The sequence below is a fragment of the Falco punctatus genome (genome assembly GCF_963210335.1).
Source record: "Falco punctatus genome assembly, chromosome: 6".
NCBI classification, from domain to species: domain Eukaryota; kingdom Metazoa; phylum Chordata; class Aves; order Falconiformes; family Falconidae; genus Falco; species Falco punctatus.
Genome location: NC_137585.1, coordinates 27023706 through 27040193, shown reverse-complemented (window position 1 = coordinate 27040193; position 16488 = coordinate 27023706).

Genomic DNA, 16488 nt, shown 5'->3' with positions numbered 1-16488 from the left:
CCCCAGGGCTCACAAGGGGGATATTGGCCAGGTGGAGCTGTGCTCTTCATAGTTGTGCACGACGGGAGGATGAGAGATAGCAGGGGCATGATGAAATGAGAGGACTGGGCTGAATGTAAGAATAGGCTGTTTTGTCACTTATCGGAGGCAGGAGGTTGGCACAGACTGCCCAGAGAGATTGTGCTGTCTTCACCTTTGGAGGTTTCCAAGAGCCAGATGGGTTAAACCCTAAGCAACCCCCACTCTAAGCTCAGAGAAGACCCTGCTCTGTGTAGGAGGTTGGACTAGGGACTTCCGGAGCCCCCCTCCCACCTGAATCAATCCCACAAGAGCTTTCAAAAAAAAATGTTCCCTTTGTTTTCATCCCTTTTTTTTACTAGCACAACCAGAAAACGAAGAGTAGTTGTCCTTTGCAAAATGCTGGGTTTGGTTTCTTTTAATGGCTACACATAATTAACTGAGATTTGGGCAGTATAATACTTAGGGAGATCCTTCTGCTGAAAGCCAGAAAGAGACTGGAGATTATTGCAATGCATTACAAGTCTCTTTATCACATACCATTTCAGATTTCAACCCCCCCAAAAAAAACCCCAAAACATGCGCCTACTGTGGAACTATTAGGCAACTCTTCCCTGAAACCATGTCAGCTCAAACTAAGCCTCTGTTCTCAGAAAGCTCAAATGCTCCATCTGACAGAAAGCATGTAGCTTCCTGCCTTTCTGGAGCAGGTACCTTGGTGAAATACAGAAATATCTTCTACCCATTTTAGGAAAGAAAGCACAGAAAGAGATTAAGTAACTTCTTTTTTTGATCCTGGTGATACTGTAATGAGGAGCTGGATTGGCGACAACTTTCTCCTGAATTTCAGGCTAACCAAAGCTGCTATATTGAGCTTCCCTCCCTGGGCCAGAGCTGACATCTGGAAATGGCACACAAAGGGTTGGATGGATGTGGCACAAGAGGCAGGGTTGGGATTCCTTGCCTTCTGGAATGGGTCTCCCAGGAGTCTTGGAAATGAGCTTGGTTTTGGCATCAGGAACAAATATATCACTGGGTAATAACTTCCTGATGCTGAGGCCATATACATGTGTGCAGGATCAGATCGCTAATATTACAGATTCCATCCTTAGCATGTCAGAAATCAGAAGGAAACAAGGCTTTTAATAATAATAATGCCTCCACATTATCACAAAGGGACATAAGGCTTTTCCTGTTTTCTGCTCATTAAAAATGTTATTATGCTTAGGCTATAATGAGTGCAACATGTTAGATAGTCTTGACTCAACAGTACTGGGCACAGTTGTTTTCCCACGTGCCATGAATTTCCTTTGTGACAGTGGGCAGCCAAAAATAATTTTTTCCTTTAAAGGAAATCCATTCCGTTTACATCAGCCGATGCTGAATCATTCTGAGTTAGAGACTGTAGAGGGCAGGTATGGTGGATGGCATATGTTATTGGAAGGAAGAGCTCAGTCTGACAGCAATAAATACAACTGTCATAAGGTGGGATGGGGGTTGGGGTTGGAGTTGGAGTTGGGGAGAGGAAAAGAAGCAACTCCTTTTTTTGAGCTCCTCCAAATATGCCTTCACCTCAGATCAGAGAGTCTCATAAGCAGGCAGCACTTACTCCACCCTGGGCTTTGGCTGTAACTTGTTTAGAGTGAATTTATTTAATCTTGAAGAGGAGAAGGAATCAGGAAGAAGCACAAAAGTCTATCCATCTCCAGGACCACTGGTGCTATTCTGGGCAGTGTTCAGGGGGTGGAAGGAGTCCATTGTGCTAAATGGCACCATTTTGTTTTGCCTGCTTGGGAACGGGCCAGTTATATGGCCTGCTTTTCATTTGCTTTGCTTTTTTCATTGCCTGCCTGTCCTGCCAGAGGATGATACAAGTTGTAATCCTTCTCAGACCAGGGACTTATGGCTGTCTGGGTCTTATTAAGGTAGTTCCTTCAGCTTCTTGCCAGCTGTTGCAATAGAGATTGGTAATTCACATGTGGTGAATAAGGACGGGATGAGGAGCAGCAGCTCAAATGGGAGTACATTGAGCTTGTGGAGAACTGAACTGACTGCACTCAACTGACTACCCCAGGGAAAACCTGGGCTTAGTGAGACTGACAGCTGATTTACAGTATCTTTGCTTTAGCTCCTTCCACTTTGCCAACACACACACATTTTAGGAAATTGATTTTTTTGTGTGGGAAAACACAGGTCTGAATCCAGTAGTGTGAGTGTCTGCAGTGTAAAGAAGCATGTAAAAGTTACGGAGCACCAGTGAGATCCCAGGAGCTAGTGCATGCATTCAGTCCAAACCAAAGCTGAAATGCTGCTTATCAAGTACAGTGAGTTCTTCAGTTACCTGCAGATGAGACATACAAATACTCTGGTAGTTTTGAACAATAAGTCTGTGCAGGCAAGTTGTAAAGGCCATAGTAACATCCATAGATATAATGAACAATGTCTTTGAAAACAGATTGTCCCTTGTAACCAAGAATCTTGAAGAGTAAGCTACTTTAAACGAGTAAGGTTGGAAACCCCATTCTTCCTAACTGACACAGGGACAAAAAAAGATGTAATTTTTAACATATTTTCTTCTGGTGAAGATTTTCTCAATGTTACCTACTTTACTCAGGTGCATTACAAGTATAGTCAAGCCCATAAGGTATGCAGAAAGCTTGTTTGTCAGGAAGTACCAGCTATTCCACATTATTCTTAATTGTGAAATCATATTTGAAAATGTGTTCATGTTGATTTAATACTGTTTTTAACATTCATGTGTGGGTATGTATGTTCTCTACTCTATGGAAAGTGAGAATCCCTATCTTAAAGGATAATATTTAACTTACCCTGGCTTTTACAGTACATTTGCTGGTGTATGAACACACCACGACAAGACAGTTTTGTATGTTAGACCAGTAGAAAAAGAAGAGTGTTATGCCATTGTGTTGTGAGAAATGGTAATAAAGAAGAGCTTATGCTCTTACACCTACATAGATCTATGGGTCTGGATGAAATCCACCCCAGGGTGTTAAGAGAAGAGGCCGATGTTGTAGGGCCACTTTCTATAATACTTGAAAAGTCATGGAGATAGGGGCATATCCCTAATGACTAGAAGAGGGCAAATGTCATACCCATCTGCAAGAATGGCCCAGGAAGCTACAGACTCATTAGTCTTACTTCAGTCCCTGAGAAAGTAATGGAACAAGTCCTCTTAGAAACTATTACAAACCAAATGAAGCAGATGATTGGAAAAGCCAGCACGGATTTACCAAAGGCAAATCATGCCTGACAATCCTGGTCACCTTCTACAACAAAATAACATTTTCTGTTGACATGGGGAAAGCAGTAGATGTTGTTTACCTGGACTTCTGCAAAGCATTTGACACTGTTTCCCACAGCCTTATGCTGGACTAACTGGCAAGATACAGACGGATGGGTGGTCTCTGAAATAGGTAGGAAATTGGCTCACAGGCCTCACTTGGAAGGTGGTGATCAATGTTTTTTTCAGGGAAGACTGAAGGAGTCGGGTCTTTTCTCCCTGGAGAAGAGAAGGCTCAGGGGTACCTCATCATGGCATTCCAGCACTGTATGGGCAGCTACAAAGAGGATGGAGGTTCTCTCTTCACATGGAGTCACATGGAAAAGGCAAGGGACAATGGGTACAAATTGTACTGGGAGATGTTCTTTCTTAGTGTAAGAAAGAAGTTTTTTACTGTGACAGCAATCTGTCACTGAAACAACCTTCTCAGAAATGTGTTGAGTCCCCATCACCAGAGGTTTTCAAGGTGGTGTTGTAAGGGTACTAAATAATCTTATCTAGGCTGCCTTTCCCACAAAATATTGGACCAGATGACCTTTTGAAGTCTCTTCCAACCTAGGCTGTTCTATAGTTCTATGATACTAAAAGTGATCTATGTCCCAGACTGTAAAGGTACTTTCTCCATGAATGTTTGACTCAGTGAGCAGTCAAGTGGTCATCTGCTCACTCTTCCTTCCAACTTGCTTTCTCTGTACAGTCAGTGAATATGTTATTATCTGACCTGAGAGCAGCAACAATAAAAGACTAGATGTGAATACTTGTGATAATTGTTTTGCAAGTGTTTGAGAGTTAATTTGAATAAAGCAGTAGTATTGATGATCTAGCTGTCATGAGGATGTAAGCAAGGCAAGACCAGTAGTGATGAACAGTATTTTAGCAGTCTACGCCCTTTCTTGCATCTGAATATGGTTTAAGTCACAGACTATAAACACTTAAAAGTATTCTTATTCCTTCACAGTAGCTAATATACAACTTTGAATGTAAGCCTTCAGGACGCATGAATTTAACTGTCCTTTTAATACCTCTCCTCATTTCCAGTGTATAGCAGAAGAGTGGATTTCCTTTGGCTAGAAGTTCTGTAAAATAAACACCAGATGGAGCCAGAAAACCATATATTAAAATTTCTGTGTATATTTTTATATGTTTAATCCTCGGATTTTGTTTTCAGTTCTGCCCATTTTCTTTTCTTTGCCTTAGTAAAATCTGTTTTATACAATCTGTAAGGTGGTTGAACAGTTTCTGAAGAGCTGTAACTATCCAGGACTTTTTTTGTCTTGCCGTGGATATGTGCACTATTTTAGCACACAGTAGATACATAATGTATTATACACATAATATGTATAGAACAATGTGAAATAAGAAATCAGAATTTCAGGGCAATCATCTTATCAAAAACTTATCAGAACTTACCACCTTTAAATATACCAAGTATAATTGCCTGCCTGGGAAAAAAAAAAAAAAAGCCTTTCAGTTTGTATCTCCTTAAATCTTTTCCAGTGGAGATGCATTTTAATGTTAATTTAAACCTGTTGAAAGAATCTTTTTCAAAATAACTTCCACTCCCTTCACTCTACTCTTAGATGCTCTATCCCAAATATCCTCTGGAGTTCTCAGATCAATAACCTGGTATGTTTTTCACAGAAAAACAGAAGGCATAACTGACTAACTATGTTACTATGAAGTTGCTTAAGGCTGAGGTTTCAAATGTAGTTATTGACTAGAAGAGATAGTTGTTTTATGGTGGTTCATATTGACTTTTAAAGTCTAATTTTTACACAGAGCACTATGAGATTCAAAGATAATTCCTGACACTGCAGAACAGGGACAGCTGGCCTAGTTCAATAGAGAGAGAAAAAAGTTTAAGGAAGTGTCAAACTATTTACATTTTTTTTTTAAGAAAAAACCACTACATTTTCCTCATAATGTATGTGAAAGTATTAAAGTCTTCTTCATGTTAGCTGTACACTTGAGTTTGCCCAGCTCTGTATGAATGATTTGTCTGGGGCAGAGAGAGCAATAAAATGAGAAATTGGTTCTTATTCTCATGGCACGGTGTGATGTTGAATGACCTGATTCAATTGATGAACCTAAAAATCTAATACTTGCTCCTCTTTAAAGTTAATCCCACAGATTGTTTTGGCACAAAGGGATGGACTTGGAGGGACTTGAGAAATAGCTAGAAAACCTAAAATACCAGCTGTATTTTCTTTATGTGCAAAGTATTAATAATTAGATGCCCCTAAAACAAACCAGCAATGTGAATGTCAAAGAAATACTTCGAATGAAAAAAAAAAACACAGAAGATAATTCAACCACACTTCTTTTTTTTTTTTTTGTAGATGCATGAAAATGCATTTCCTGACTAGTTCAGCCATTCATTCCACTCTAGCATTGCAACTTAATTTCCACAAAAGGACATCTGCAACCTCTATCTATGAATTTATCATGTACCTTGGAATTACATTACTGTCGTGGTTTAACGCTGGCTGGTGACTAAGCATGAAACAGCTGCTCACTCCCTCCCTCCACAGTGGGATGGGGGAGAGGATTGGAAGAGTAGAAGTGAGAAAACTCGTGGGTTGAGATAAAGACAGTTTAATAGGTAAAGCAAAAACCACGCACGCAAGCAAAGCAAAGCAAGGAATTCATTCACCACTTCCCATGGGCAGGCAGGTGTTCAGCTATCGCCAGGAAAGCAGGGGTTCATCACGCATAAAGATTACTTGAGAAGACAAACACCATCACCTTGAACATTATCCCCTTCTTTCTTCTTCCCCTCTCAGTAACGACATCATATGGTGTGGAATGTCCCTTTGGTCAGTTGGGGTCAGCTGTCCTGGCTGTGTCCCCTCCCAATTTCCCGTGCCCCTCCAGCCCTCTTGCTGGCAAGGCCTGAGAAACTAAAAAAATCCTTGATTTAGTATAGACATCACCGAGGAACAACTAAGAACATCAGTGCATTATCAACATCGTTCTCACACCAAACCTGAAACACAGCACTGCACTAGCTACTCTATCCCAGTTGAAAGCAGGACAATTACCCAGTGATGTACATAGCCTACAGATGGTTTGACTTGCTTAATATCTGACTGCACACCTCGGTGGCTATGGTTTCTCCCATGTAAATGACTCTACTTTATCCTTTTCTGTCTATTCCTTCAATATATGTATATCCTTTTCTCTCCATTCCTTCAATATATGTATAGGCAACTTATATTTTAACTGAGACTCACTTAGCTTTGAGCTATTCCACCACTAGGTCAGTCAGGCAATGAGGCAGGTAGGCCAGAGAGGCTATGTCATCTCCATCCTTAGATATTTTCAAGACTGAACTGCATAAAACCCTGAGCAACCTGGTCTAAGCTCACAGCTGCTGCTTGGAGGTGGAGGTTGGATTAGAGACCTTCTGAGGTCACTTCTCACTTGAATTATCCTAACCTATGATTTTACTATGCTTTCTGTTTATAAACAGTGACTTCTGTTAAAGTCACTCATTTTTTCTTCCTGTTAATGGAGGAAACAGATTTTTCAGTCTTAGCAAGGCTTGCATCCAAAAATCATTAAATAACCATCTACGCTTCCAGGCAAAGTAGAAACCTGTCCAGCAAAAGTTCCAGTGTATAAAAAGAAAAACCTCAAACCCAAAAGGCTGATACTTTCTTTTTTAGGCAGGGCAACGGAGTATCTTGAATGCAAATGAGTGATGGTTTTACCCTGAAGATAGAAGATCTAGGAATGTTCTTTAAACAACTCCTCCCCAGGCAGCTGAGATGTTCCCATTGGTCGCATGGCCCTGGGACAAGGAATCCATGAGCACTGAAGACTGAGTCAAGCAAGAAATTATTGAGCAATGATACCTTTCAGCTGTAACTGCTGGGCTATGGCTTGACAAGGGTAGTAGTATGAGAAGGACATGAATTCTCCTGTAGTTCGCACAGAGGCATAACTGCGTGAGTGCATAAGACGTGCAATGAATTCCCCTGTGTGCCAGACCTGCGCGGGCACGAGTGCCAGTCATGGAGATTTAGCTGGCAGTTTCAAACTGTAGCTGTGCATGCAGCTGTGGGAACTCCTGGTTCAGCTTCTCAGTTCTGGATTAGAGACAGTCATCACAATAACATCAGGTGTGAGACACTGGGAAAATAGCCCCATCACTCATAGGATGACAGCAATCACCAGCACACCAATTTTCTGAAATTGCTTTTCAGAACAGCACTAGAGCTTTTTAAGAATTCAAGTCGTATCAAATGTACAGGAAAATGAGCAAAGAAAAAACTTATTTATAGCTAAGCTTGCTTGGTGCTGTTAGGGCCCCGAGTGCACCAGCTGGCTCTACAGGCTCTGCTGCCACCCCTGGGTTGTGAGACAGAGCTGGGAGAGACCTCACTGAGGGCCTCTGTGCCTTAGGTCTGAGGCTGCATGGGTGCTCCAGTTCTCAGTTCTGTCCAAAGCAAGGCTGCACCTGTCCTGGTCACTGTCACAGCCCAGCTGCCGGCTCAACCAGATCTCTGCCCCACTAGGGCCTGCTGGACCACCACCCTCAGTGCCCAGCACCATCCCCACACCCACTGGGCAGCCCACCCCTCTGCTCCTGGAGCACTACTGTGTTCTCACCAGCCAGCGTGCAATCACTTCTTCCTTAAGAGGGAAAGAAAATAAAGGAACTTGGATGAACCACCTTTCTGGAAAAAAAGTCAGAGCCTTCAGAACAGCTATAAAAAGAAGATGTATGTGATATAATTAAAAGAGTATAATTAGAATGTGTCTGGTAGAACACCTGAATAACGACTTGAGATTTAAGTATAGTTACATCTTCTGGGTGTAAGTGGGGAGAGTGTTTATGGCATTGGATGAGTGTTGCTCTCTCCAGTGAATACTCCTCGGTGCGATGTTCTTTGTCACAGCTGGCACTCTGGCAGAAAAGCAAGCTAAAAAAAAGCTTTGGAGGTGAACTCAAGAACTCAGTATTCTCTTTAGAGCAGAAGAGCTGCAGGTCTTTTAAGGAACTGTTAAACGATACTGTAATTTGGCATAAATCTGTGCTGGGACTGAAAGGGCAGTCCTTGTCCTCTCCCTATTGGGGCAGCTGAAAAAGAGATCCTACTTAAAAAAACACCTTTCCCCTGCTTAGGTTAGTTCTTCACAAAAAGTGCTAGTAAGAAGCAGGCATATGCAACAAGCAACTGTACTAGGAAAGCATGTACCATCCTTTTGGTAAAAATGTGGGTTTATTTAATATCACCATAGGTTCTGAAGTTCTTAATTCATGTTAGTAGTTTCTTAGCTCATGCTTTCTGCTGCTAAGGTGTTGCTGGATACTAAAACAATAGAACATCACAGTGGTATTATCTGGTAGCTGCAGATACGTAAACCTTCTTTCACATGTGTTCAAGAGTCATCCAGAGCTGCTGGAATTAAGATTATAATATTGTATATAAGTAACCCCATGCACATGAAGCATCATACTGGAATTTCAGAGTGATGATCAGTAGATGGTGCTCTTTTCCTGAGTAAAAATTGAAGAAATATTTTCAAATTATCAAAACTATTACCAACATCTTTCAATCTTTTTATCCCACAGTTAGATAATACTTTTAAAAAATCATTTCAAACACTTTTTGCAGTCCAAAAGTCACTCTAGATTTTCACTATATTTCATAACAGAGAGAGACTAATTTAACTGACCCACTTCATTAAACCTGGTGGAACAACCTAATTACGGTGTTGCACTTTACCAAGCAGCATTTCAAAAAGAATTAGATTATCTGTCCAGATTTTAATTAGCTCTCCTCTTTCTATCATAAGGTTGTTTGTTCTGCTTTTTTATGAACAAAACAAAACAAAACCAACCCTCAAACAAAAAACTTCGTACTGTCTGGTGTTATTTTCTTAGACATCATTTGTTGCATTTATTAAAATAATCTGAATGAGTGCAGAGATCATCTGGAGGGTCAGAATGTTTTACCACCTGTTCTTGTTACAGTAGGAATGTCAAAACAAAGTGGTGGGTTTTTTTTTTTTAAAGTGCTCTCAAAGTCAATCAAAACCTCTTGCCTTGGAAAGACTTCCAAGTTTGCAGTGAGAGAAGTTTGGGTGCCTTCATGGGACAAGTCACAGAAGTTATGTCTTTGCAGGACTGTGGCTCTAAGTATTTTATTAATGTCTGATGCAAGAAAATCAACAGTGATGCTTTCTGCCGAGCCCTGTTTATATTTCTTTTTAGTCTTCAATGGAAATGAAGAACTTGCACATATCACACAGAACTGAGAAGTCCCACTTACTTGATTACAGTTATTTGATATTAACTTGATATCAGTCTTTCATTGATGACTGTCATAGTCACTGGCAAGCAATTAGAGTTCAAATGCTTCCAGTTACCAAGAAATTTTGTGCTGACGCTTCCCAAGTTTTCATCACTGAACAAGGCAACCCATTCAAGTAAATTTGGGAAGCACAACTTCTATGAATGCTCTTTGGCCACCTTGGCCCTGCCTGCTGCACCTGGGAGCCTAAGAGTGCTGCTACTGGGGAATTATAACCCTACAGCATCCCAAGCCTTATCCTGGATTTGGGGTTTGGGCTAAATATTTTAAAGGACTTCAAAGAGAATTTAGGGTTTCAATTGCTAGTAAAATCCAAAAGATTTCAGATGCCTTTCTGAGGTACTGGTCTTGACTATAGAAAGGCTTGGGTATTTAGTATAATGGCAAGTCACATTCTCATCACTATAGTGTCTGAGAAAGCCAGCATCTGAGGCTAGCAAAAGGAAGGAAAGTAAAAACCACTTCAAGTGAAAAACTCAGACACTTCTTAAATCTCTGTACAAAGTACTTTTTTTCCCCTAAGATTTTACTTTTGATTGGTACTCATTACTTTTATCCCATAGGATCTTCAAAAATACCCTGAGGACATCTTAACCTCTTTTCTATAGTTGTCCAGTGTGTGCTAAGTCTTATGTGACATCTGCCCTTGCAGAATGGAAAATTTACAAGAATTTAATAAAAATGAAACAAAAAGTCTAGAACTCTTACTATGTACAAAATTATTCCTACAATGATTTTTTTTAATCCTTTGAGTGATTCTTCTATTTAGGCCAATGTGATCTTACTGGGAGAATACAAAGCACTGTGGTTTCAGACAGCTGAAGTCAAGGATATTGTAGGATATGAGACTCTAGCTTATGCAGAAATATTAATTTTTTTGCAGAATGATCAATGTAATATCAACTCTGTGCTCTATACTTGTCTGCAATATGTCATTTAGAACAGGCAATTTAGTTCTGTTTCAGTAACTGAGTGCTCCTACTTTCATAGACTCGTTTAGAGTGAAGAATGATATTCTTTGCTTCAATAGCATAATTTTTTAAGATGAACTGATATGTCTCTGTCTCTGTTATGCTTGGGAGCATTGCAGCTGCATAGATTGTAACGTCTGTGATGAGGAAATGTGATAGACTTCAGAGCCTAACACCAAATTATGAAAAGTGTTGGGTGTTTAGGGCCAAATGTACACAGGGACTAATGTTGTGCCTTGCCTTCTGAAAGTAACAAAGTGAGATGATCCAGCTGATCCTAACTTCTCTCTGTTAGTGTTCCAGGAATCAACAAGACAAACTCATAGTTTCCATGAACAGACACTTGTTAGTCACGCTGTCATATTTGTGCACTATTAAAAGAACACACCATGTTCATGTATAAGTGTCATGTAAGCTTTATATAACTTTGTGTATATTTTAACATGGTGTAAAAATCTAAATGAAATTAATAACATGTTCTGATGATTCTGAATGGGAAGAATTTTCACTCCCAAGGAAGCATTTTAAATATTGTTGTTTGTTTATTTGTTTCAGATTGAAGCATCTGTTGCTATTGATACTTAATTTCTGAATGGGAGAGGAATGAGTAAGCTCAGGGATGAATTGCTATGTGTATTTAATTCTGTGTTCTTGTGGGAAGCTACACAAAGAGGTCTCAAGAGGTTTGTGAAGTGTTACTGTGTTGTACAATGCGTACTAGTTCTTGCAAGTCCTTATAATGTTCCTGACCTCTGCAAACTATCATAGGCCAAAAACTAGCATATATTTTCTGAACATATTATTCTCTTTTATCATAGTAGAAAAAACCAGGGAGCCACAAGGGCTCCAGCTTCACCTAAGTCATTTCATATTGCTCATGGTATTCAACAACACATACAGTCAGATGCACTTAGTCTGATCCCGCGTGGCAGTTCTTATGTGTTGGTGCTTAGTATCTACCTGGGTGTTTTGGCCTGCCTTTTTTTGTTAATTTTGCACTGCTTGTTTCAGGAGATCATGATAAGTCCTGCTGTTTTCCAGGCAGAGCTCCCTTCAGAATTCTGTTTAAAAATGCTTTTTTGAGGTTTTATTACAAGGAAGCAAAAGTTGTTCTTCAGATACAAAGATCTGTGCTTTTTGAGAGGCATCTTAATGCATTGATAGCAATTGCGAGTTCTTTTCACATTAATTAATGCTTGCTACTTAGGTCAAAGCAACGAGGTTCTGGCAACATCCGTTTTAGAGTGAAGATTAATAAACAATGTGATAGTTAACAAGCATGAGGGTATAGACTTGAATAACAGGTATGGAATGCATGCTCCAGTTGCCATAGTAACCATTCGTTCCCCAGTGAGGATTTAACTTAACCCAATATTCAGTGTAAATTTAACCCTCAACTCTTTAGATATTCCCCTTTTATAGTAAACAGAAACATTTCCTAGAGCTGGAATAAAATTGCTGGAAGAAATGGTAGTGGATTTGTAACATTATAGCAAATCTTTGGCTCTGTTCACTGTTCACCTGTTAAATACCCTGAAGACAGGACACTTTCCCCTACCCTTTTTGTTTAAGAACCCTGCACATAAGGGTCAAAAGCCTCATTAAAAATGAATTTTTATCTGAGGATGAGTTTCTGTGGAAGCCCACATGTAAGCAAATGTTGTCCTAAGGTTGCTGATACCTGTTTAGCAAAGCAGTTAAGCAAAAAAGAAAGATCATATTCTTTTCCCCTTCCTATCCCTTATGGGCACCAGGTAGCTACTAGAACATATAATTCTCTTAATGGTAATGAAGAAGGATGGCTAGGTATATACCTCTTCCACTCTTTAGCATCCTTCTTCAGTGTAACCTTCAACAAACACCAGCTATCTGTAGAAGAACAGAAAACTGCAGGTAACTACTGGCAAAAAGCAAAGGCAGTCAGTGTTACAGTGAGAAAGTAACTCATGGATCTTCTCCTTTCTGACATTTCCATATGGTGACTGTGGAGCCAGGAACACTTTTCAGCTTATTCAACAGCTCCTCCTCTTATTCTCCTCTCAGGTAGATTTCCAGGGAAAGAAAATCCCAACGTGCCGGCTAAAAGTGGTCATGCCCAGTCTGGGAGGCTGGGAGACCAGAAGCTCAAGGCTGCAGTGGACATCATAGAGCACACCAGCCTCTCAGTGTGGACACAGCCTAACATAATTTAATGGTCCCTCTGTCCTCTCTCCATACACAGGGTGCCCAAGCAATTATTCTTGCAGCTCATTCCAAAAGCTAGCTCTAATTATTATGGTTCACATCTGCTGAAGCGTGAAGAGAATTAAGTCTAAGCTTAAAGTGTGAAAGAAAGAACCAGTGTTAAGCTGCCTTTGGGGCTGCTTCTGTACTTAGGGAATTTTTCACAGTACACTGTAAGTCATATCTTAAAAATACAAAGGGAGAAAGGGAATTAAACTGTGCTCCCTTCATGTCTTCTTGAACTAGCCCCTAAAGGACCTGATATAAGATGAGCTCCACTGAATTCAAATCTGCACTAAAAATTTGTGCTGGCATTGCTCAGGGCTATGAGGTGTGATCCCTGAGTGACAGACCTGTGCTAGCAGAGAAACCTTGGTAAGAAGCAGTTCAATGTGTCACAGGTCTCACTGTATGAATTGCAGCTGCTGGAGCTGTATTACCAATCAGAGCAGTTTGCTTTTTTTCCCAGAGTCAGTGAAGCCTTGCTGGACAGTGTCCTCTTATTTAGATTTTACCAGATCCATATCCTTTTTTCCTTTCAGAATCTTGTTTTGGTGTTTCAAAAGTTTCATTTTCCTTCTGTCTAAAACACTCAGAAGAACACAGCTGTGTTGTGCCACGTGGCCCTGTTAAATCTGTTGATGTGAAGCAACATATAAAACAAGTTCATTTTGAGTGCTCTATTGAGTAGATGGCCTGGACCCCAGGCAGGAATGAGTAAACACAGTCTCCAGAGAGCCTTGAGACTTCTTTATAGGGGGAAGGGTGCCTGCTGAGAAAAACAGCATGTAAGCATGAAATGCGAACTTACATTACTATGAAGGAACAGAATTGCACAAAGGGAAGAAGCACAGTTAAAAAAGCCTCTTTAATCCTCGTGCTCCCTAATTTTTCAGAGTAATATATATATAATTATTTTGCATGCAGTGTATTATTTATGCTGTGAATGCCTCAGGACAAGCTAAATGATTTCAGAGTCCCACTCTACCTCAAATAAAAAGGCCAATAGAAACAGAAAAAAATAAGTGAATTATGTGAACAGGTATTATTTGGAGAAACTATTTTGTTGCTGTTGTTCATAAATTATCTTTGACTTTCATTCCAATGAGGCAGTTTTCTCCATTTGCTATCTCCCTTTGCTCTGCCTAAGGATCCAAATTTAGCCTGACCTTTCTACCTCATTGTTTCCACATCCTTCACACCTTAGCACAGGTTAAGGCCTGAAGCTCAGAAACCCTGAGAAGAGCCTTTGCTGCAAAAGCCAGACTTCAGACTAAGCAAAATAATTCCCTGGTATTTGAATATATTTCTTCAAAGGAAGACAGTAAACTAGACACAACAGGCAAAGTTCCATTGCAATGCTTTCTTTGCACAGATGACAGTAAATGACTATGATAGTCTTTCTTCTTTTTGTAGTCCTTCATTTCTTTCTTCAAGCAGACCCATGTAACATTGTACTTAAAGTGGAAGCAGAAAAACACATTCTGAGAAACGCACACAGTTGCAGTCATGAGCTCTGCAGTCTAGCAAAGCTCTTCAACACACATTTAAGTCTAAGATGTGAGCTCAAGAGCTTGTTGTGGTCAGGAGCCACTTCCCAGTATCCTATGAGTTTACAAAGAGAGAGAAGCAGCAAGATTTGAATGTTTGGCTTTAGAAGCAGGACTCTCATACTGTGGAAGTGTCATGGATCAGGGTGCTGAAGGATGTTCAGCTCTTGTATAGTCAGGAACTGCTTAGGGAGCAGGAGTGCTGAAGGGGTGCTACACCTTAACTGTGGAATGGTTCAAAAATTAAGCCAGGCAAAACCAAATCAGGCTTTCCTTCCAGGGCTAGCTTTCATTTGGTTTAATTCCCTGAACCATTTGGGTTTGTTCCCTGAACCAGGTCATAGGATCAGCGAGGTGGGAGCATGGAGCATGCATCAGGAAGAGATAGTGCCACATTAGGATGGCTTAAAACTATTGTGCAACTGTGCTGTTAGGTACAGTTGCTTTCACCCTTAGCAGAAAAACAATATATGTCCTGTTTCTTTAGTTTGCTGGTAAAGTAAGGGGAGGGAGGGAGGGAGTGCAAAAGCTACAAAATCAACCTGATGAGTTCCTGTACCCCTCAGCCCCACAATTACAAGGTGTAACTGATTGCTGGATATAAAAAGCTCTCCATTTCTTAGAAAATTTGAGTATTGAAAAGAAGGTCCATCTCGTGCATGTGTTCTTGTCTCACTCCGCTTGCTTTTCATATCTTGCAACAAAGAGAAGTTGTGCTGATTTGGGTGGTTAGTAGCACAATTTCAAAATGTTTTTGTGTGTACAGACTGCACATCTTTTGGCTGTCAGGTATTATTCAGATTCCTTTTTGCTTTGAGAGAGGTGTATGGCAACATTTTAAAAGATACCAAATAACCATCCTGCAACAAAGCTTTTGATGAGCATGAAAGTCATTAGGCCAGACAGGCAGGTAGCTGTTCAGGGCCTGCTAGAGTGAGAGTGTGAAAAGGAATTGGTGAATAGGCTCTTAGATCCAGAGGGAGAGTTACTCTTCTCTCTTCTTTTCCCTTGTATTTCTGAGCCTCAGAGGAAAAAACACTAACAGCATGAAAGTCAATAGTATTGGAAATGTTGTGGAGAAAGCAATGCTGAAGGGTGCAAATGCAGCTGACATGAATGGATTGAAAACTCCCATTATAGATCCCTGAGTTCTTTGGGGCAGTGAAACCTTTCTGTGCTCTTTGTGCGAGTGCTGTGAGCTGATAAGACTTCTAAATTGTAACACAATGCCAATGGAAAGAAAAGATAAGTACAGCAAAAAGCAACGTGCTGACTAGCAGGTGAAACCACTGCCACTGCCACAGGCTTTTCTTTTGAAATCAAGCTCATTGCTTTTATTCTAACTCACTCATACTAGTGAGAAATAGCTGTAAACAACTTTCAGTCCATTAACATGAAATATTTTTCATCAGCAGATGTCAATACACTTCATGATGAAGTCAATGTGATTGGCATCATTTTGCAAATGGGGAAACCGAAGCACAGAGAAGTAGCAGAGTTTGATTCAAGGTCACTCATCTCTCCGACAGTTCCACAGTAAATACTGTCCAGGAATCTGAAGACTGAATCTAACATTTTCTGCAACATTATCTTGTTTAAAGTGTGTGTGTATTAGTACCTAGAGGTGCACACACATATATACACAAACACATATACTAGCAGATATTCTAGAAATTTCTGGAAGTATAATTCCATACTAGAAATGACCTTGTCAGGAAGGCATTAAGCACAAGTTATCAAAGAGTGTTCGGAATAATCTTACCTCTAAACACTTTCACCTTTGCAATCCATTAAAAGACACATCTCTGTTGTGCCTTCCATCTCATTTTTTTCAAGAGACCCTACTGATCTGACATTTATTGATCTGAGCTTGTCTTCCAAATTGCTAATTTGTTTATATGCTCCTAAATGGTTCTAACCGTGTTTCTGCCAGGATTCTGGTAGAATCTGAAATAGACTTTTTTAATAAATGACTGTGCAGCTTGTATAGTTTTTATAATAATATTTGATTACTGCTCATCATGTTTTTACAAAATACTTTAATATACTAAAGGACAACACCACCCCGTGGGTACAATGGCTACTTTTGTAAACACTGTAAC